Below are 22,140 nucleotides of genomic sequence, written 5' to 3' on the forward strand. Positions count from 1 at the left end.
GGAGGGGGCCCCATGGGCTGTGCTGCCCTATACATTTCGCAGGACACCTTCCCCGTGTCCCTCAGCCCCACCCCAAATGCACAATGCTCCCCCAAGGAGGGTCTTTTCAGCACCAGCTGCATCTGATTTCTCTCCTGGGATACTAAGAGCTAGAACAACAAATGCCTGTGGAATTGACCTCTCTCAAAGATCTGGCAGGACTCTCCCTGGCTCCACTATCAGGGCCGCCGACTTCTGACCTGTGCAGCCTGATCTCCTTTTCCTGCATTTCCCATGGGGTGGTGGCACATGTCAAAATAAAGACACCTTTGCCGCCCCCCCACCTGCCTGAGGGCCACCTTCCCTTGCTCCACCCCCTATATGATGTTGGTGATGTTTGTGTGTCATCGTAAGTTTTCCTGTGAGTTTCCACTCACCCCGTGGAAGGACACAAAAAGTGTCCCATTTGGTCCAGCGCCCAAGAGGGGCCACCCAAACGCCCGTGGGACACCTGCCAGCAGAACCAGAGAGCAAAACCAGCCTCTCCCCCCCCCCTTGCAGTTTCCAGCACCTGAGATTTAGAAGTCTTCTGCCTCCGGACTGTGGAGGCAGAGCAGAGCCATTGTGCTTCACAGCCTAGTGCTCCATGAATTTGTCCCCAGCTCAATGGGTGGAGCATGATAGCCTTAATCTAAGGGTCACTGGCTTGAGCACCACATTGGGCAAAAGATTCCTGCATTGCAGATATATGGACTTGGTGACCCTTGTTGTACCGTTCAACTGTGCAATTCCATGATTTTAAGTTGGCTGCCATCTCTGCCTCCAGTGGCAGTGAGTTCCATGGTTCATTTACACGCTCCACAACGAAATGCTTTTTTCTGTCCTGGATCTCCCAACATTCAGCTTTGTTTGGGGGCCACGACTTCTAGCGCTATGAGAATCTGCAATGTGGATATAATGTGTCTCTGTCTCCCTGCCTCCATCCATCGTGGGGACCAGAGCAGGGGGTGGGCAGTTTTGTTTGTCCCCTCCTGGGGCAGGAAGTCTCAACAGAGAACTTCCTTGAATTAACAACAACAACTGGCCACCCGCCTATGTCTTGTGACATAGATAAGGTGTGTGTTCTCCACTGCAAATCAGGTTGTAACCAACATTTCTCCCTCTTTTTTTCTGTGGAATGTGGCACTTTTCAAGAATATTAGCTGGACGTATTCCCTAAATAAATTATCTGGTGCCCAATTAATCCCTTCCTCTGCATGACGCTTTTTCCACACTCGGGGCATTCATAAGGTTTCTCCTCCGCGTGGGTCCTTTGGTGAGAAAAGTTTTTCCTGCACTCAGGGCATTTGTGAGGCTTCTCTCCTGTGTGGATGTTCTGATGGTCAATCAACTTACAAGGGTGATTTTTGTTTATTAACAGGAGGCAATCCAGAAGCATTCGCTGCTACTTGAGAAAACATTCAGCAAATGTAAACACCTTGGGACATTAAAAAAAAAAAAAGATCACGTGGTCACTGAGTTTCTGAGTCATTTCCAGGAAGGGGAAACTCCCAGTAGCTGAAATCTGAGAAAGCGAAACTTAACTCGGGTTTTGGCGGGAGGGAGGCATGGCTGCTGCAGGGGGTCACATCCAGAATCTCCGTGATGAAGCCACTTGCTCCATCTGCCTGGATTACTTCAAGGATCCAGTGACCATCCCAGAGTGTGGGCACAACTTCTGCCGATCCTGCCTGGTCCTGTTCTGGGGGGAATCGGAGGCGGAGGCTTCCTGCCCCCAGTGCAGAAAAACAGTTCAGAGAAGGAGCCTCGTCTCCAACCGGCAACTGGCTAACGTGGTAGAAATAGCCAAGAATCTCAGCCTTCAAGAGGGAAAGGAGGAAGGAGGGAAAGGAGGAGTCTGCGAGGATCACCAGGAGCCCCTCAAGCTCTTCTGCAAAGTCCACGAAGCCCCCATCTGCCTGGTGTGCGACAGATCGAAAGAACATGAAAATCACAAGGTGATTCCTCTGAAGGAGGCTTTCGATGAATACAAGGTAGGAGATCCCTGGATCTGGAGGGGGAGAAATAAATAGCTGTGGATTCTTCTTGGGAGGTTTTCTTTTTAGTTCTGAAGTCCAAAGTAGACATGGCATTGATTGGTCTTTGTTTATCGCCTTGGAAGCAGCCCAGGGGAAGCCAGAGGGATCCTGGGGTGGCTGGAGGGGGGAGCTGAAGTCTTTCTCTCTGCCAGGGGGACAAAGGGGATCTTGAAATACTCACAGCAGCTTCAAAGATTTGAACTGGGACCTTGGCAGGGAGAGAAAGGGTTGACCTCGTCCACATTCCCCCTGAAATGTTGCTTTGTACATATTTAGAAGAGTACAAATGTAAATGGCACATAGACAACTAAGTACATGTCTCCTTTGGTTACCAGGATGCCACCTCAATGCCCTGCAAAACAGAGAGCAGCAAGGGATCTGCTTTTTTGGGGGGGGGACTGTTAGCCATGAATTGACCAGATGGTGCAGGATCCCACCCCCCAAGTATCTGTTGGAAGCAGATTTGGGAGTGGGGAGTGGAAGCACCTACTGGTGGCTTATTCTGGGGGTGCCGTGGAGCCTCTGCAATGATGTTTCAGCAGGGGGGGGCTGAGTATCTCCTCCCACCCCAAATTTTGAGACGCTCTGGTCTATCCCTGCATCTCTCGCCTCTTGGACTGACCTCACTATCTCTTTGATGCTAGACTGGTACTTCCCAGGTTGGATCCTGCCTTAGCCCTTCCTCCTCCTCCTCCTCCTCTTCCCACTTCTCCCTGAGACCTCAAGGTGAGAAGTCAGGCTGGGACCCCCAAGGAAGGGAGAGGAGGCTGAGAGATCACTCCACAAGGGAGAGTGTTTGAGAAAAGGTGAGGGGCTGCCAGCTCTGCAGGCAAGGGGGGACCTAACTGGGATCCTGAGCCCCACAGGGTAGTTGATCCATGGAGCCGTGGAACCAAAAAGGCTGAAAACCTCTGTACAGTGGTGCCTCGCAAGACGAAATTAATTCGTTCCGTGAGTTTTTCGTCTTGCGGTTTTTTTCATCTTGCAAAGCACGGTGTCGGGAAAGTTTTGGAAAAGCTTCAAAAATCACCAAAGTCTTCAAAAACCTCAAAAAAAGGCTACCACACCGCGTGCTATGAGTTGCTCCTCGAAGTCAAGTCGCAACTGTCTGAACGGTTTTAAGAAAAAGGAAACAAACTTGCAAGGCGTTTCCGTCTTGCGAAGCAAGCCCATAGGGAAAATCGTCTTGCGAAGCAACTAAAAAAACCAAAAACCCTTTCGTTTTGCGAGTTTTCCGTCTTGCGAGGCATTCGTCTTGCAAGGTACCACTGTACTTTTATTTCCACCAGTGAATTACTTTGCTATTTTAGCAAGGCCACTGGGCGCAAGAAGCAATTACGATTTTAATTTCTCTGTGTGTCTCAATCAAAGCTGAATTTTTCCTTTTCTCTTTAGGGAGAGATCTGTTGCCACCTGGAGATTCTGAGGAAAGAGAGAGGGGAAATTTTGGCCCATCAAGCAGATCTGGACAAGGAAAGCAAAGACCTCCTTGTAAGTGTCTCTGTTGTTACTAGACAGGGAACAAGCACTTGAGACCTCCAGGTATAGGGCAGTGTATAAATTCAATAAAGAAGAAGAAGAAGAATTTTCGAGTCAGGACTGAGAAGTGATGGGGAAATCTGCCTGTTTCAGCTTCTCCTCATTTTTCATTTTTCATATCAGTCTGTTTATTAATTTATTGTTCTGAAAATGAATCAGATGTTAGGGTAGCTACCTCCTTGTATAAATATTCTGATCTGTACTTTACCCTCATAAATACATTTTTTGTGAATATTACCTGGCTGGGTCAAGCTTCGAAAATATAAGAATTTTAAAGCTCTGTTTTGGTCTCCATATTTTTCAGCAATAGCGAATTAGGTAAGTTCACCTTTGAATGCCGCTAAATTGAGTTTATTTCCCCTTATCGTTTATTATGTGAATAGCAGTCAAGAAGAAGCCTGAGGACTTGTTAGCTGAAAGGGTGGAAGCATTTCAATCCAAATCCTGATTTACCATAAATATTACTAAAGAACTGAATTCTAAATGTGCTCTCTTGTTCATTTTAAGTAAACTCAGGTCATTTTGAACCTTTAAAGAAAACAGGGGAGCTATGGGGATGAACTCTGCACTTTGTCCTCCTCTGTTTCTGTTCCTTCCTACACCCCAGTCTAAACTGAGTGGTGTTTTATGTCCCTGGAGGTTCTCTGAACAACTGTGAACTCTGGTTATGCCATGCCCCAAAACATGCAGGGAAAATCCATGGCTAGGAAAAAAGAGCTCCTTCCCTTAGGCTGTATCCGTCTGCAAACTAGAAGTCAACAGAAACAGCAATGGAGAGGGCCTCTCCTCAAAATAAAGGTTTACTTCTTTAGCCACTGAAGGTTTCATGTCTATGAAAAATCAGAAGTGTCCTCCCTGTGGAATTCTCACAATTTTGTTTCTGCTGTTTTGAGGCTAAGGACCAAACACACTCAGACCTCCTCTTTTCTTGCAGAAATTAACAGAAACAGAGAGGCTGAAGATTGTGGAGAAGTTCAGAGAACTGCGCCAGTTCCTGGAAGAACAAGAAAAAGGTCTGCTGAATCATGTGGAAGAGGTGGAGAAGGAGATTGCAGGGAGAAGGGATGAGCAGCTGGCCAGACTCTCCAGGAAACTCTCCTCTCTTGAGAGGATCATCCAGGAGATGGAGGAGAAGAGTCAGCAGCCAGCGACTGAACTCCTACAGGTAAGACGGTGGCAGGAACAGCCCAAGGATCCAGGAAAAGGCTGCCTCCAATCCTTCATGTGTCTCTTTCATGTATGCAAGGAGTGCAGGGGTTCAGATGATGGAGCCTCTAGTCAGGTATGTAATGGACAGGAAGACCCAAGAGACCTGGGATGCTTAACTCACCTGAATGCAGACTAGAGATTCTTCTGTGTTCTTGATGGAACAGGAGGTGGTTTTCTGCTCTTTGCTGATGATTTGTCTCCAAATTCCTTCTTCTTGAAAATGCTGCCTTCCTGCCCTGGGCTGGGCTTCAGTGAGGATTCAGGCCTCCTTCTGACATGAGGCAGTCTCTTGACCAAGCTTCTTTTCCACTTCCGTCCGCAACTTCTGGGTTGATCACCTTCACAGTGGATCCAGATCAGCCCAAAATGGTGCTCAGTCACAGTGCCAAAAGAGCAAGACAGAGGGACTCATCCAGACTGCTGCTTGTCCCACCCCTTTCCTCAAGGAAAACCTGCTCTTTACTGCTGAATGAGAGCAAACCTCAGCCAGGTTTTATCCAGATTGACGTTTGCTTAGATGTTGAACTAAGGAATAGGTTTTTCCTGAGGGAAAGTGGCTGGGCAAAGGCAAAACCACTTGGACCTGTGTTTTCTGGGCACAGGAAAAGCAGAAGTGTGGAGGAGCCCAAAGAAACACGGAGCTATTTTATTACCCCTTTGGAGGCATTTTATGCTGCAGGTGCTTTTTAAATTTCCAGTTGGAAAGTAGAATTTGAAATTTGGGGACTTCTGCGGAAGATAACTTGGGAAAGTTCCCTGGTAGGACTATCCTGTAGGCTTCCTTAAGTCTGAATTGCACAATGCAAACGGGATTAAAATTAATAAATTATAATCTAAGACAAGAGATGGGGTGGAATCTTCTCCTGAACCCACAAATATTAAATTTCCCTAAAATGCTGGTGGATTTTCATAAGGATTTAAAAAATAATAATTGTAAACAGATGTGGAAATGTGGCGAACTTGATACTGGAAAAATTAATAATTTCAGACTGGAAAAATAAAAGCTGTGAGAAACCAAAACTGGCTGATTCCACCATCCCTGCCCACAACCTTGGCATGTTCCAGGCAGACTGACATCCGAGGGCCAGGGTCTGAGGGGGTCTTCCTAGTGTGGCCTGGGGTGTGCAGTGAATTCCCTTCTCTTTTCCCCTCTAGGATGTGAGAAGGACCTTGCAGAGGTAAGTGGATCTGGCTCATTTCCATTAGCATCACTCCATGATTCCAGGATGCAGGAACCTCAGACATGGCCCTCCAGGGACTGCAGGGGGGAGACTGTAGGAATCACTCCCTGAGGCATCTCACAGGTAAAAGCAGGGCCCCCTCTTCTGAACTTGTAGCCCCCCAATTCTCCCTCCAAGGATCAAGGTCAGCTGCCTCCTCCCTCCCTCCCCACATCACTTCACACAGGGATGGGGCCTCTTTTCTTTCTCTTCCACCTTCTGTTTATTGACTTTGGTAATTTCAAACATGTAGAAGAGAAAGTGCCAAAGATCCCTGGGAACAGCTTAGGACGTATCAGTATCTTTCCACGTCCCACTGGAAGCCCCCCAACTCTGGTAACTCAGCCCCTTTGAGGCACTTAGGGAGGGAAGGTCTGTTGGTCTAGAATGGGTTGGCTCTTTTTCTTGGGAGCGTTTCCAGCGTGAGAGGCTGAAGGTGGTCTTGAGTGGGGGGTGAAAGTCAGGTTGTTTGATGCCTCTGGAGGAAGAGTCCCATGGGGCATGGGGTTGCGCACTTCCTGTGTGAGGGGGGGGTGCAGGGAGGGTGGAGGTTGCTCTCCTTGACCGCTTGGCAGCTTTGGACATCACTAACTAGCCAGTGTGGTGTAGTGGTTAAGAGCGGTGGACTCGTAATCTGGGGAATCGGGTTCGCGTCTCCGCTCCTCCACCTGCAGCTGCTGGGTGACCTTGGGCCAGTCACACTTCTCTGAAGTCTCTCAGCCCCACTCACCTCACAGAGTGTTTGTTGTGGGGGAGGAAGGGAAAGGAGAATGTTAGCTGCTTTGAGACTCCTTAGGGGAGTAATAAAGCGGGATATCAAATCCAAACTCCTCCTCCTCCTCCTCCTCCTCCTCCTCCTCCTCCTCCTCCTCCTCCTCTTCTTCTTCTTCTTCTTCTTCTTCTTCTTCTCTTTCTAACATCCTCTGGAGAGGCTCAGGTAGGGAGGGATTGCAGGCACTCCATTTCAGGGGTTTGGCCAGGGGTTTGGCCCAGAAAGTTGTTATGGGGCAGCAGAGTTTGAAGCCATGGGAGCCCTCCGGTGATGTCCCACAGGGTTGCCTCTTGACCCTTGTGCTGTTTATCATCCTTACGAAGCCATTGGCCGGGGCTTGGAGGTGGGTGTCAACAGATCATGTTGAATTACCTGTTGGGAAATAAACTTCAACTATGTTCATGTTATTGAGATCTCCTGCAATATTTAGGGAGACGGTGCCACAATGGGGCCATTCATGGTTTTTCTTTTCACCAGGTATGAGAAAAGAGAGAGTCCAGAAAAGCCACTGCCTTTCCCTCCAGAGCTGAGGAACAGGATCTTGGAATCCTGTGATCTAAATCACCTTGTGGAGGATACAATGAAACAATGGAAAGGTAATGAAAAATGGCTGCCAGGATATCACACATGGAATTCTATTATTTCTTCAGAACTGAACATGCCAGGCTCTTACTGCATGGAATTTAATAACCCCAGGATACCTTCCTTTTTGGTGCTCCAGCCTTCATTTCCTGTCCCCCAGAATGGCCCATGTATATTGTGATGCTGGATCCTGTAAAAGAAGCCTGAACCAGAGTGTATCTGTTTTCAGTTATACGGAACCTCCTTTTCCTTTTGGTTTCCAGTCTACACAATCTGGGGTTGTCCTTTGGGAGGTTCTCCTGCTCTGAATGGAGTCAATTTAAGGATGCCACATTATGAAGTGTTACTTTTGTATGGAGATTTATCTCAGGTGTGTGCTGGTCCCGGGGGTAAGGTACCGTGAGTGTAGCAGAGTCCACACGAAGCGGGGCGAGGTCCGATGCGGAGAGGCGGGCGGGGAACAGGAACGCTGGAACAGAAGGCTGAGCAGGTAACAGGAACACCGGATGGTCGGGAACAGGAGGCCGAGCAGGGAACAGGAGTACTGGATAGTCAGGAACAGGAAGCCGAGCAGGGAACAGGAGTACCGGTTAGTCAGGAACAGGAGGCCGAGCAAGGATCAGGATCACAGGAAGGTCCGAAGCCAACAACGACGTTGCTCCCGCAACCTGGGGCCGGGATGAGTGGGCTTTTATCCTCTTTTAAGGTCAGGGGCGGTCCCGACCCCCAGGAGCCCCGCCTACTCTGGCCTTAAGGCGAGCACTCCTCCTGGGGGCAACCAGTTCCCTTCGCCTCTCTGCCCTAAGCCTCTGCAGATCAGGAGAGGCCGAAGGGTTACTGGGCCCTGGAGGAGGCTCACCTGTGGCCACTGAGTCTTCCAGCACCTCTGGGGCCAGAATGGCTTCACCTGGTGCCTGCTCTTGAGTTTCCTCAGCATCTAGGCCTTGCCCCAGTTCAGCCGGCCCTGGAGGCGGGGACTCCTGTGCCGGCTGGGATTCCTCCGGATCGCTCTCAGACTCGGAATCCCAGGCCATCACACCATCCCCCCTCCCAGCCCCCCCCTCACTTGAGGGTCCGGACCCGGCTTGCTGGGGTACGCCGCATGAAACTCTCGGATGCAGGCAGGCGCGTGGACGTTGGCCGCTGGTTCCCAGGAACGGTCCTCTGGCCCATATCCCTTCCAGTCAATGAGATACTGCAGCCTTCCCCTGCGGTATCGGGAGTCCAGAATGCGTTCCACCTCGTACTCAGGCTCTCCCTGCACCAAAACTGGCTGCGGTCGGGGACGGTTCGGGTGGAACTCGTCGGGTGGGGCCACCGGACTCAGAAGGGACCTGTGGAATACCGGGTGAACCTTCAGGTGTGCTGGCAACCGGAGACGGAATGCCACAGGCGAGACCTGGTTCACGATAGGGAACGGGCCGGTGAACCGGGCGTCCAGCTTCCGCGAAGGTCGAGAAGGGTGGAGATGGCGAGTGGAGAGCCAAACCAGGTCACCGACGCGAAGTTCCGGCCCCACCTGGCGGTGGCGGTCAGCCTGGGCTTTGTACGCTTCCTTGGCCTGGTGCAGTTGCTCCACCAAAAGCTGTTGCTGGGACTGGAGCTCTTGAAGCCACTCCGTCACTGCCGGGACCGCGGATGCCGGCAGCACCTCTGGAAACAGCCGTGGATGATAACCATAGCTGGCCTGGAACGGGGTCTGCTGGGTGGACGCATTCACCGCGTTGTTATAGGCGAACTCCGCCAATGCCAGGTGGTCGACCCAGTCATCCTGCTGGTAGCTGCAGTAACACCGGAGGTACTGCTCTAGCACCGCATTCGCCCGTTCCGTCTGGCCATCGGTCTGTGGGTGGTAGGCTGACGAGAGACAGACCTCTGTCCCGAGGGTCTGGTGTAATGCTCGCCAGAACCGGGATGTGAACTGAACGCCCCGGTCGGACACCACGCGCTCAGGTAGTCCATGCAGGCGGAAGACATGCTGAAGGTACAGCTGCGCAGTTTCCTTGGCTGTGGGTACAGATGGACAGGGAGCGCAGTGTACCATCTTGGTGAAATGGTCGGAGAAAACCAGAAGGCAGGTACAGCCACGAGACGAGGGTAATTCCACTATAAAGTCCAACGAAACCGTGTGCCAAGGGCGCGGTGGAACTGGCAATGGCTGAAGTAAGCCGGGGGGTCGCCCAGTAGGACCCTTGGCGCGACGGCAGACATCACAACCAGCAACGTAGCGAGCCACGTCAGCCTTCAGGCGGGGCCACCAAAACTCCCGACTGACCAAATGGGTGGTCCAATACCGTCCAAAGTGCCCCGCTGCTGGGGCATCATGGGCCATCCGGAGCACCTCCAGCCGTACTGGCCCTGGCGGGACGTACAGACGACCGTGGTGCAGCAGCAGGCCCTGATGCAGGACCAGCCCCGGATATTGTGGACTGGACCCTTCAGCCAGCTCCCGGAGACGATCCTGGGCCCAAGCGTCGACCCGCTGCTGTTCCCGCACCCGAACCTGCAGTGGCTGCGCCTCCTGGGTGGCCAGGAATGCAGCCGAAGGTAGAATCGTGGTGGGTTCTGCTTGCTGTACCGTGTCTGCGTTGTCTTCAGGTTTCCGGGACAGAGCATCCGCCTTCTGATTCTGAGAGCTAGGGATGTAGCGGATCCGAAACTGGAACCGGGAAAAGAACAACGCCCACCGGATCTGTCTCTGGTTCAGCTTGCGGGTGGTCTGGAGGTACTCCAGGTTCCGGTGGTCGGTTCTCACCTCCACCGGATGTCGTGCCCCCTCAAGATGGTGGCGCCAGACCTCAAAGGCTACCTTGATGGCCAGTAGTTCCCGCTCCCACACAGTATAGTTACGCTCCGCTGGGAGGAGCTGGCGGGAATAGAAGGCGCAGGGTAAAAGTGGCGCTTCCGGTCCGTGCTGCTGAGACAAGACGGCACCGAGAGCCGTACTGGAGGCGTCAGTCTCTACCACAAAGGGTCGAGAAGGATCCGGATGTTGCAAGATTGGCGCTCTCTGGAAACAGGCCTTCAACCCTTGAAACGCCTCCTCCGCCTCCTTGTCCCAGGAAAACGGCGTCTTGGGGCGCAGTAGTCGGGTCAACGGGGTGGTGCGGTGAGCATAGTCCGCAATGAAGGTTCGGTAATAGTTGGCGAACCCCAGGAAACGCTGTAGGTCCTTGCGGTTCCGAGGTGCCGCCCATTCTCGAACCGCTGCCACCTTCCCAGGATCCATCTGCACCCCACCTGGTGAGAGTCGGTGACCCAGGAAGTCCACTGACCGCTGATGAAACTCGCACTTGCTTTGCTTTGCATACAGACGATGCTCGCGCAAGCGCTGCAGCACGGTCCGGACATGGCCTTCGTGGCACGCCGGGTCACGGGAGTAAACCAGAATGTCATCCAAGTACACCACCACATACTTGTCTAGCAAGTCCTGGAACACGTGGTTGATGTACCGTTGGAACACAGCAGGCGCGTTGCACAAACCAAAGGGCATAACCAGGTATTCGAACTGACCGTACCGGGTCCCAAATGCGGTTTTCCACTCATCCCCGGCGCGGATCCGAATCAAATTGTAGGCACCCCGGAGGTCTAGCTTGGTGAACACCTGCGCCCCTTGCACCCGCTCCAGTAACTCCGAAATAAGGGGCAAAGGGTACCGGTCCGGGATGGTGATTTTGTTCAGGGCCCGGTAATCATGGCAAAGGCGGAGCTCCCCACATTTCTTTTTAACAAAGAGCACTGGCGCAGCAGTGGGCGAGGTAGAAGGCCTAATGAACCCACGCTCCAGGTTCTTGCGCAAGAAGTCCTGTAAAGCCTCGCGCTCTGGCTCGGTTAACGAGTATAAGCGACTCACCGGTAGAGGCGCTCCGGGCTAGAGGTCTATGCCACAGTCAAAGGACCGATGCGGCGGCAGCTGGTCTGCCCCCCGTTCCTCAAACACGTCGTGATAGTCCCGGTATTCAGCGGGGAGCGTTGCAGCAACCTCCTCAGTGGGCGCAGCCACTAGCATCTCAGTCTCAGCCGGAGAACTGGGGTCTGGGAAGTGTACAGTCCGTTTGACCCAGTCAATCCGCACATTGTGAGCCTCCAGCCAGTCCATCCCAAGCACCAGGGGGAACCGGGGCATGGAGGCAATATCCAGAGTTTGCATCTCGCGGTGCTGCTGGAGGCACAGGACCAGGGGCTGGGTCTCCTGAGTGACGGCACCCGAACGCAGGGGCCGTCCGTCGATTGCCTCCACCTGCACCGGTTCTGGCTTGTTCCGCAGTGGCACCCGATGCTGGGCAGCAAAAGCAGCGTCCATATAAGAGCGGGTTGCGCCCGAATCCACCAGCGCATGGGTAAGAATCCATGGCCCTCCTGGAGGGTATAGATGTACCGGAACCATAAGGTGTTGTAATTCAATTGGTGCGGCCCCATTCTGTGCTGTTTGGGACCCCCGGTAGCCAGGGCCATCAGCTACTGGGGTTTGGTGGTTTCCCTGCGGCTGGCGTTTCTCAGGACAGGACCTTGCATAGTGTCCGCTTCCGCCACAATAGAGACAAAGATTCCCCTCCCGACGCCGCGACTTCTCTGCGGGGGAGAGGCGTGGCCGCACTGCCCCAAGCTGCATAGGTTCCTCCAATGACTTAGCTGGGCCCGTGGGGCTGCTGGTCGACACTGGGGCCAAGAACTGGAGGTGCCGGCGGTCCCGAGCCTGACGACGATCCTCCAACCGGTCGTCTATTTGTAGACTCCGTTGAAGGAGGGTGTCTAGTGTGGTGGGGCGTTCCATTGTGGCCAACTGGTCCAGTACCTCGTCCGAAAGCCCTTCGAGATACTGGTCCCGCAGTGCCGAATCATTCCAGGTCAAGTCCTGTGCCAACAGCCGAAACTCCGTGGTATATGCGGCCACCGTGGACTTGCCCTGTTTCAAACGCCGAATCGCCCGGTTGGCTTGACTCCCTTTCTGGGGGTTGCCGAACGCGGCCTCCAAACGATTGCAAAATCCCGTATAGTCTGCTAGCAAGGGGGAGTCTTGCCTGAGTAGCGGCAACGCCCACTTGGCCGCCTGGTCCTTTAACAAACTAATCAAAAAGTGCACCTTGGTGCGGTCGTCAGGAAAGTTCCGGGCTCGCCCCTGGATATATAACTTGGCCTGGGCCAGGAACATAGGAAAGCTGGCCGGGGCTCCATCAAATTTCTCAGGCAAAGCCACTGGGTACTTGCCAGGAGCCGGGGCGTCGGCCCCAGGAGCCGGTAGGGCTTCTAAGCGTTGCTGAAGTGCCACGACCGCGTCACTGAGCTGCTGCACGGTGTGGGTCAAGGCCTGGTTCTCCTGGGCCAAAGTCACTAGTGCAGCCGCCTGGTCCTCCATGGCCTCTGGCTCTTCCCGAACGCACCCCTACGAAGGGGGAGTGCGGGTGTGGCGGGAGCAAACTGTGCTGGTCCCGGGGGTAAGGTATCGTGAGTGTAGCAGAGTCCACACGAAGCGGGGCGAGGTCCGATGCGGAGAGGCGGGCGGGGAACAGGAACGCTGGAACAGAAGGCTGAGCAGGTAACAGGAACACCGGATGGTCGGGAACAGGAGGCCGAGCAGGGAACAGGAGTACTGGATAGTCAGGAACAGGAAGCCGAGCAGGGAACAGGAGTACCGGTTAGTCAGGAACAGGAGGCCGAGCAAGGATCAGGATCACAGGAAGGTCCGAAGCCAACAACGACGTTGCTCCCGCAACCTGGGGCCGGGATGAGTGGGCTTTTATCCTCTTCTAAGGTCAGGGGCGGTCCCGACCCCCAGGAGCCCCGCCTACTCTGGCCTTAAGGCGAGCACTCCTCCTGGGGGCAACCAGTTCCCTTCGCCTCTCTGCCCTAAGCCTCTGCAGATCAGGAGAGGCCGAAGGGTTACTGGGCCCTGGAGGAGGCTCACCTGTGGCCACTGAGTCTTCCAGCACCTCTGGGGCCAGAATGGCTTCACCTGGTGCCTGCTCTTGAGTTTCCTCAGCATCTAGGCCTTGCCCCAGTTCAGCCGGCCCTGGAGGCGGGGACTCCTGTGCCGGCTGGGATTCCTCCGGATCGCTCTCAGACTCGGAATCCCAGGCCATCACAAGGTGGAAGAGTGTTGCCCTAACACTTTATATCTTTTTGCTTCCTCAGATGCTGTGTTATACAGAAAACAGCTTCATAAAGGTAAATTTCCAAGGGGAGGGACAATGTTACAGGAGGGATGGAGACTGATATTTCATGGGTGTTGAACCTTCCCTTCTGCAGACTTTGGGACCCCCATCAATGGCGTCACTCTGGGAAACAGTCCTCGAGTGGTGTTTGGGTTCTTGGTCTGTCCCTTGAATGAACTGGGAGGGAGGTTGAAGGCTTGGATTGGGGGCAGAGATTGTCCCTGTGAAGAACCTGCACACCAGTCTGAGTTCCATTCCTGCCTATAGACTAGTATCCTGGTTTCACCCTCGATTTCTTTCCTAAAATCTGTATGCTGCTTGTTTGTAGGGAAAATCCTCAGAGCCTTACAATATCTTACAAAAGCCCTTAAGGAGGATCCTGCAGGGTCAGTCCAGTGTCCATGGTTTCTGGTTCTCATGTATAGGGAACCTCCCTTGCATTTTGTTTTCCCTCCACACAATCTGGAGAGGTTCTTTTGAGGCTTCTTGAGATTTGCTTGGATTTCTCCCTCGTGAACTGTGTTAAAAAGGGCACCCGCAAGCACCCAGTCCCTCCTCCACCTCCTGCCCAGTCTGGTCTCCCAGCAGCAGAGCAAGGCCTGAGCTGCCTCCTCCTCAGTTTCAACCTCATCAGCCATCCCCATGTCCTGAGACTTCCCACTGTTCTTATGAGATCAGCCCCATTCCATGAGGGAGGACTTCCCATTGCATGAGACCCTTGGAAGCACAGGCCAAAGCTCTGCCGATTCTTCCTCTGCAATCTGGTTTGTCAGCATGCTTGGAAATTCCGGTTTCAATAGCTTTTTCCCACCAGTTTACTTGGCGCTGATGTTAACCTTCCTCCAGCCATTCAGTACAGATTCCCATTTCATTCGTGGATTTTGAATGGTTGTATTCTGCCATTTTATAGCATGGTTTACCATTTCTGATTTCCCCATGGCATCATGGAATAGTAGAGTTTGAAAGGATCCCAAGGGTCATCTAGTCCATGCGTAGGCAAACTAAGGCCTGGGGACTGGATCCGGCCCAATCTTCTTCTGAATCCCACCTGCGGACTGTCCGGGAATCAGCTTGTTTTTACATGAGTAGAATGTGTCCTTTTATTTAAAATGCATCTCTGGGTTATTTGTGGGGCATAGGATCTTGTTCATTTTTTTCCAAAATACAGTAGTACCTTGGGTTACAAACGCTTCAGGTTACAGACTCCGCTAACCCAGAAATATTGCCTCGGGTTAAGAACTTTGCTTCAGGATGAGAACAGAAATTGTCCTTCGGTGGCGCGGCGGCAGCAGGAGGCCCATGACCTAAAGTGGTGCTTCAGGTTAAGAACAGTTTCTGGACCTCCATAACGAATTAAGTACTTAACCCGAGGTACCACTGCATAGTCTGGCCCCCCACAAGGTCTGAGGACAGTGGACCGGCCCCCTGCTGTAAATGTTTGCTGACCCCTGATCTAGTCCAACCCCCTGCAATGCAGGAATCACAGCTAAACACGTTAGTTGTTTTAATTCCTTAGGCCTACAGTTGTTGTCTTTCAGTTACTTGTTTTATGATGTCATCTTTTGCTTAAAATAAGGAAACAACAGATGCTTTACCAAAAATAAAATATTTTTTGAGCTATTAACCCTCTTTTTGCTTCCTCAGATGTCCAGTCTTTCAGAAATCTCCACAGAGGTAAATTTCACATCATAGTGTTTCATCGGGGTCAAGAGTCTTCCGTACAGTTAAGAACCATCCACCGCTTGACTCTAGCCCTGCTATTTGTGCCACAAAGGCAGAGAAGGTGGACTTGAAGGGGGGAGAGAGAAACTTCCCAGAAGGATCAGGCGGAGGAGGGAAGAGCTTTCCTCCTGACTAGAGAGAGTCGGGTTGCTTTTCCATCATGTGACCTTTTTCAGGCCTGGTTGCCATGTGTCCTCTTTTTTCCAGCCATGTCTTCTATTTTCATGATCAAAATTTCTTAAAATTTGTATCGGGGCAGATTTTTAAAACTTGGTAAAATGTCCCCTTTTTGTTGTTTGGTTTTTTGGTTTCTAGGAACCCATGAAATTTTTAATATTGCATTAGAGCAGGCATAGGCCACCTCGGCTCTCCAGATGTTTTGGCACTACAATTCCCATCATCCCTGACCACCGGTCCTGTTAGCTGGGGATCATGGGAGTTGTAGTCCCAAAACATCCGGAGGGCCGAGGTTGCCTATGCCTGCATTAGAGTCAGATCTAAGGCTAATCTGCAGCAGAGAATCACAAAAAAGCAGCATCTAAAGCTAACGACATACTGTAAAAATCCCTTCTCTTGTGGCTGAACCAAAAGGACGCTGGCTCAGCTACAAGATAAAGAGAAGGAGTCCGGGAGGGCAAGAGTTAAGACCCCCCTGCCCTTAAGGAGAGTCCACATGCAGATGTTCAACAGGTTAATAAATTGTTCCGTGCACACTTACGTTCAGAAAGATGTGAACATGTGCCCAAATATTTCATGTGGGAAGTGAGGGAGCTATATGTATTCTTATTATTCTTTTGTTGTTGAAAGTTAAGAACATTGCTACTAGCAATATATCACAGCTTCTATAGCCTACATATAGTAGGGGTATTTCAAATGAGAGTCGTCATAGTGATCCATGGTTAAAAATAGATGTTGGCCAATGTGTCCTCTTTCTTGCTCTTCAAAATAGGGCAGCCCTACACTTGCCTATCATGACTGTCTCAGCCCCAAACTGGTAACCTTTTGAGTTATTCCCCCCTTCCCTCAGGGAACTAGTCTTAAGGTATATATTAAATCCAAAAGAGAAGCATGGAATAAGCAGTCCTTTGTAAAATTGCCCTGCCACCTGCCTCCTCTTCCCTGGCGGCAAGGCCTAAACTTCCAAGATGGCTGGGAGGAAGGAGAGACCAAGTGGGTGAGAGAGATGGAGAGCAGGAATAAACAGGCTCCCCATTTAACGCGATTTTCACTTTTGTGCACGACGGCCCAGGAGATAACTCCCGCAAAAGTGAGGGGAAGCCTCTATGTGGTTTTGTGTTGTATTTTTATGCTGTGGACCACCCTCAGACCTATATATGATGGGCAGTATGCAAATGTTGATATTATTATTATTATTATTATTATTATTATTATTATTATTATTATTATTATTATTACATGGGGGTCGTCCTCCCCCAGCCCAACCCAGAGGTCCCCAAAGGCCAATTCCACAGAGATTGTCAGAGGAAAGCAGCTTCTCTCCTCTCCTGCCTCCTCCAATTCTCCTCTCTTCCCTCTTAGATAACACAGAAGAGCTGAGTAAAAGGTTTCCTGGGTGGTTTTTCCTCTTAGAAAATGCCTGGGTTGAGAAGAGGGCAGGCACAATGGACATTGAATATAAGAAAGTGAAGTAAACTGATTTAAAAGCCAACCAGAAGATATTTATTCTGATCAAAGTCTGCAAGGAGGCGTCTCAGTATCCCATGTGATTAAAAAGAAATCCCCTTGATCTGAAAGGGAATCTGGTTTTTTTGGGTGTTTCTTGGATTAGGATGTCCATCTCTCTCTCTCTGCTGACTCTGCCTGATCATCTCTTTTCCTCATCTTCTTCCCAACAGCAAATGTCACTCTGGATCCAGACACAGCCCATCCCCGACTCATCCTGTCCAAGGATCGGAAAAGCCTGAGATTGGGAGACAAACGTCAAGCCCTGCCTGATAATCCTGAGAGATTCAGAGGCTACTCTTGTGTGTTGGGACGTGAGGGATTCACAGCAGGCAGACATTTCTGGGAAGTCACTGTGGGAAGTGGGGGATGGTGGCATGTGGGGGTTGCCAGGAAGTCTGTGGAGAGAAAGGGCAGCTTCTCCTTTAGCTCTGAGTGGGGGATCTGGTCTGTGGGGAAGTGGGGAGGGAGGTACGCGGCCTGCATCTTCCCTAAACACTCTCCTCTGTCGCTGAGTGAGGAGCCCAGGAGGATCCGGGTGACTCTGGACTATGAAGGGGGACGTGTGTCTTTTTCTGACGCTGACTCAGGAGCCGAACTCTACACGTTCTCAGGAGCCTCCTTCTCGGGAGAGACCCTCCTCCCTTTCTTTTATCTGTGGGAAAATAAAACCCACCTCAGTATCTCCTGAGGAGACTAAATCTGCCTCTCAGGCCCAGCAGGAGTTTCTCTCCAGACCAGAGTGACTGACATAAAAAACATTTACCCACCAGGAGAACCTTGGGCAGTTTTTCAAGGGGAATTTGAGAAGATTCATTTTCCTTCCTTTCCCCATAATTCCATCTGCAGCTTACTTCTTCTTAAAGAGACACTCACACTTTTAACAGTCCCAATAAATCATCTTTTCCTCACCTTCAGTCTTGTTTTCCTTTTGAGATGTCTGGTTTGGCAGAGCATGAGACTCTTAATCCCAGGGTTGTGGGTTGAGCCCCACGTTTGGCAAAGGTTTCCTGCACTGCAGGGGGTGGGACTAGATGACCCTCAGGGTACCTCACAATTCTGTGATTCTACGAAACCTTCCTCTCCCCACAAGATCTTATGCAGCTGTGAAAATGCATGCATAATTGGATTACCCACCAAGAATGAATGAATGAATGAATGAATGAATCTTTATTTGCGTCAGCCATCGGCCATAGCAATAAAACAACAATACGATATACAAAGAATAGAAATAAAAAGTCAATTATATAAAATACATTTTAGGGTTTTGAATCAATAGTCATATAGTGGATCAATAATCTCAATACTTAAAACTTGGCAGAGGTGATAAAATAATAGTAGTACCCACCAAGAGAATATTGGACAGTTTTTCAAGGGGACCTTTGAAAGGATGCATAAAAGTCAAAATCAAGGGAAGTAACAAAATAAAAATGGGTTGCTTTGCATTTTCCTTTCTTTCCCCAGAATTCCCTCTGCAGCTTACTTCTTCTTAAAGAGACAGTCACACTTTTAACAGTCCCAATAAATCATCTTTTCCTCACCTTCAGTCTTGTTTTCCTTTTGAGATGTCTGAGCATGAGACTCTTAATCCCACAGTTGTGGGTTGAGCCCCACGTCTGGCAAAGGTTTCCTGCACTGCAGGGGGTGGGACTAGATGGCCCTCAGGGACACTTGCAACTCTGCGATTCTACGAAACCTTCCTCTCGGCACAAGACCTTATGCAGCTGTGAAAATGCATGCATAATTGGATTAATAGAGGACTAAAAAATGAACCCCGTCCCCCACATCAGGCAGGAAAGCTCCTTACTCTGGAGACCTCAGATGGGAAGAAAATCAAAAAGAAATTGAGCAGGGCGTCAGCTTCAAACGCCCTCTGCAAATACAGCCTCCCCATCTCGACACGTTGTCAGAAATAAAGCTCATTGCATTGAGTGGGGCTTCGGCCCAGTTATACGTGTTTAGGGTTGATGCATTAACGTTCCGTATTTACAGGCTGGACTCTGTCTATCGGGGGCATCAAATGGGGTGTCCTCTGGATAATGCTGGACTCCAACTCCCCTCTGACCCATCCAGCATGGCCAGGGGACAGAGAGGATGGGAGCTGCAGTCCGGCAGCTTCCGGAGGGGGCCCCATGGGCTGGGCTGCCCTATACATTTCGCAGGGCACCTTCCCCGTGTTCCTCAGCCCCACCCGAAATACACAATGCTCCCCCAAGGAGGGTCTTTTCAGCAAAAGCTGCATCTGATTTCTCTCCTGGGATACTAAGAGCTAGAACAACAAATGTCTGTGGAATTGACCCCTCATATATCAAGCCGGACTCTCCCTGGCTCCACTATCAGGGCTGCCGACTTCTGACCTGTGCAGCCTGCTCTCCTTTTCCTGCATTTCCCATGGGGTGGTGGCACATGTCAAAATAAAGACACCTTTGCCGCCCCCCCACCTGCCTGAGGGCCACCTCCCCTTGCTCCACCCCCTATATGATGTTGGCGATGTTTGTGTGTCATCATACGTTTCCCTGTGAGTTTCCACTCACCCCATGGAAGGACACAAAAGTGTCCCATTTGGTCCAGCGCCCAAGAGGGGCCACCCAGACGCCCGTGGGACACCTGCAAGGGGGACCAGAGAGCAAAACCAGCCTCCCTCCCCTCCTTGCAGTTTCCAGCACCTGAGATTTAGAAGCCTTCTGCCTCTGGACTGTGGAGGCAGAGCAGAGCCATTGTGCTTCACAGCCTAGTGCTCCATGAATTTGTCCCCAGCTCAATGGGTGGAGCATGATAGCCTTAATCTAAGGGTCACTGGTTTGAGCACCACGTTGGGCAAAAGATTCCTGCATTGCAGAGATCTGGACTAGGTGACCCTTGTTGTACCGTTCAACTGTGCAATTCCATGATTTTAAGTTGGCTGCCATCTCTGCCTCCAGTGGCAGTGAGTTCCATGGTTCATTTACACGATCCACAACGAAATGCTTTTTTCTGTCCTGGATCTCCCAACAATCAGCTTGCTTTGGGGGCCACGACTTCTAGTGCTATGAGAATCTGCAATGTGGAGATAATGTGTCTCTGTCTCCCTGCCTCCATCCATCGTGGGAACCAGAGCAGGGGGTGGGCAGTTTTGTTTGTCCCCTCCTGGGGCAGGAAGCCTCAACAGAGAACTTTCTTGAATTAACAACAACAACTGGCCACCCGCCTATGTCTTGTGACCTAGATAAGGTGTGTGTTCTCCACTGCAAATCAGGATGTAACCAACATTTCTCCCTCTTTTTTTCTGCGGAATGTGGCACTTTTCAAGAATATTTGCTGGACGTATTCCCCAAATGAATTATCTGGTGCCCGATTAATGTCTTCTTCTGAATGAAGCTTTTTCCGCACTCGGGGCATTCATAAGGTTTCTCCTCCGCGTGGGTCCTTTGGTGTTTGATCAGCGTATCTCACGGAGAAGTGTTTTTCCTGCACTCAGGGCATTTGTGAGGCTTCTCTCCTGTGTGGATGTTCTGATGGTCAATCAACCTACAAGGATGATTTTTCTTTATTACCAGGAGGCAATCCAGAAGCATTTGCTACTACTTGAGAAAACATTCAGCAATTGAAAAGACCTGGAGACATGTTGTTTTTTTTAAAAAAAATAAAGATCACGTGATTACTGAGTCATTTCCAGGAAGGGAAACTCCCAGTGGCTGAAAACTGAAAAAGCGAAACTTAACTGGGTCTTCAGCGCGAGGGAGCCATGGCTGCTGCAGGGGGTCACATCCAGAATCTCCGTGATGAAGCCACTTGCTCCATCTGCCTGGATTACTTCAAGGATCCAGTGACCATCCCAGAGTGTGGGCACAACTTCTGCCGATCCTGCCTGGTCCTGTTCTGGGGGGAATCAGAGGCGGAGGCTTCCTGCCCCCAGTGCAGAGAAAGAGTCCAGAGAAGGAGCCTCGTCTCCAACCGGCAACTGGCTAATATGGTGGAAATAGTGAAGAATCTCAGTCTTCAAGAGGGAAAGGAGGAAGGAGGGAAAGGGAGAATCTGCGAGGATCACCAGGAGCCCCTCAAGCTCTTCTGCAAAGTCCACGAAGCCCCCATCTGCGTGGTGTGTGACAGATCGAAGGAACATGAAAATCACAAGGTGCTTCCTCTGAAAGAGGCTTCCGAGGAATACAAGGTAGGAGATCCCTGGATCTGGAGGGGGAGAAATAAATAGCTGTGGATTCTTCTTGGGAGGTTTTCTTTTTACTTCTCAGGTCCAAAGTAGGCATGGCATTGATTGGTCGTTGTTTATCGCCTTGGAAGCAGCCCAGGGGAAGCCTGAGGGATCCTGGGGTGGCTGGAGGGGGGAGTTGAAGTCTTTTTCTCTGCCAGGGGGACAAAGGGATCTTGAAATACTCACAGAAGCTTCAAAGATATGAACTGGGACCTTGGCAGGGAGAGAAAGGGTTACCCTCGTCCACATTCCCCCTGAAAGGTTCCTTTGTACATATTTAGAAGAGTACAAATGTAAATGGCACATAGACAACTAAGTACATGTCTCTTTTGGTTACCAGGATGCCTGCTCAATGCCCTGCAAAACAGAGAGCAGCAAGGGATCAGCTTTGGGGGGGGGGACTGTTAGCCAGGAATTGACCAGATGGTGCAGGATCCCACCCCCCAAGTATCTGTTGGAAGCAGATTTGGGAGTGGGGAGTGGAAGCACCTACTGGTGGCTTATTCTGGGGGTGCCGTGGAGCCTCTGCAATGATGTTTTGGGGGGGCTGAGTATCTCCTCCCACCCCAAATTTTGAGATGCTCTGGTCTATCCCTGCATCTCTCGTCTCTTGGGCTGACCTCACTATCTCTTTGATGCTAGACTGATACATCCCAGGTTGGATCCTGCCTTAGCCCTTCCTCCTCCTCTTCCCACTTCTCCCTGAGACCTCAAGGTGAGAAGTCAGGCTGGGACTCCCAAGGAAAGGAGAGGAGGCTGAGAGATCACTCCACAAGGGAGGGTGTTTGAGAAAAGGTGAGGGGCTGCCAGCTCTGCAGGCAAGGGGGGACCTAACTGGGATCCTGAGCCCCACAGGGGTGCTGCAGATGAAGGTAGTTGACCCATGGAGCCGTGGACCCAAAAAGGCTGAAAGCCTCTGTACTTTTATTTCCTCCAGGAAATTACTTTGCTATTCTAGCAAGGCCACTGGGCGCAAGAAGCCATTGTGATTTTAATTTCTCTGTGTGTCTCAATC

At 51.1% G+C, this 22,140-nt stretch overlaps 1 protein-coding gene and 1 pseudogene across 2 annotated transcripts in view; both read left to right on the forward strand.

Moving 5' to 3' along the window:
* LOC308580775 (zinc finger protein RFP-like) overlaps positions 1 to 22,140 on the forward strand; it is a 127,868-nt gene that overhangs the window by 31,263 nt on the left and 74,465 nt on the right. The gene's annotated exons all lie outside the window — the stretch shown is intronic.
* LOC308579333 (E3 ubiquitin-protein ligase TRIM11-like) lies at positions 1,074 to 17,848 on the forward strand (annotated as a pseudogene). The gene is made up of 9 exons (XR_014013467.1): positions 1,074 to 1,094; positions 1,400 to 2,012; positions 3,453 to 3,548; positions 4,531 to 4,761; positions 5,961 to 5,983; positions 7,275 to 7,393; positions 13,512 to 13,544; positions 15,176 to 15,205; positions 17,110 to 17,848. The product of XR_014013467.1 is annotated as an E3 ubiquitin-protein ligase TRIM11-like (transcript).

Source organism: Podarcis bocagei (genome assembly GCF_964188305.1).
Source record: "Podarcis bocagei genome assembly, chromosome: 2".
NCBI classification, from domain to species: Eukaryota; Metazoa; Chordata; class Lepidosauria; order Squamata; family Lacertidae; genus Podarcis; species Podarcis bocagei.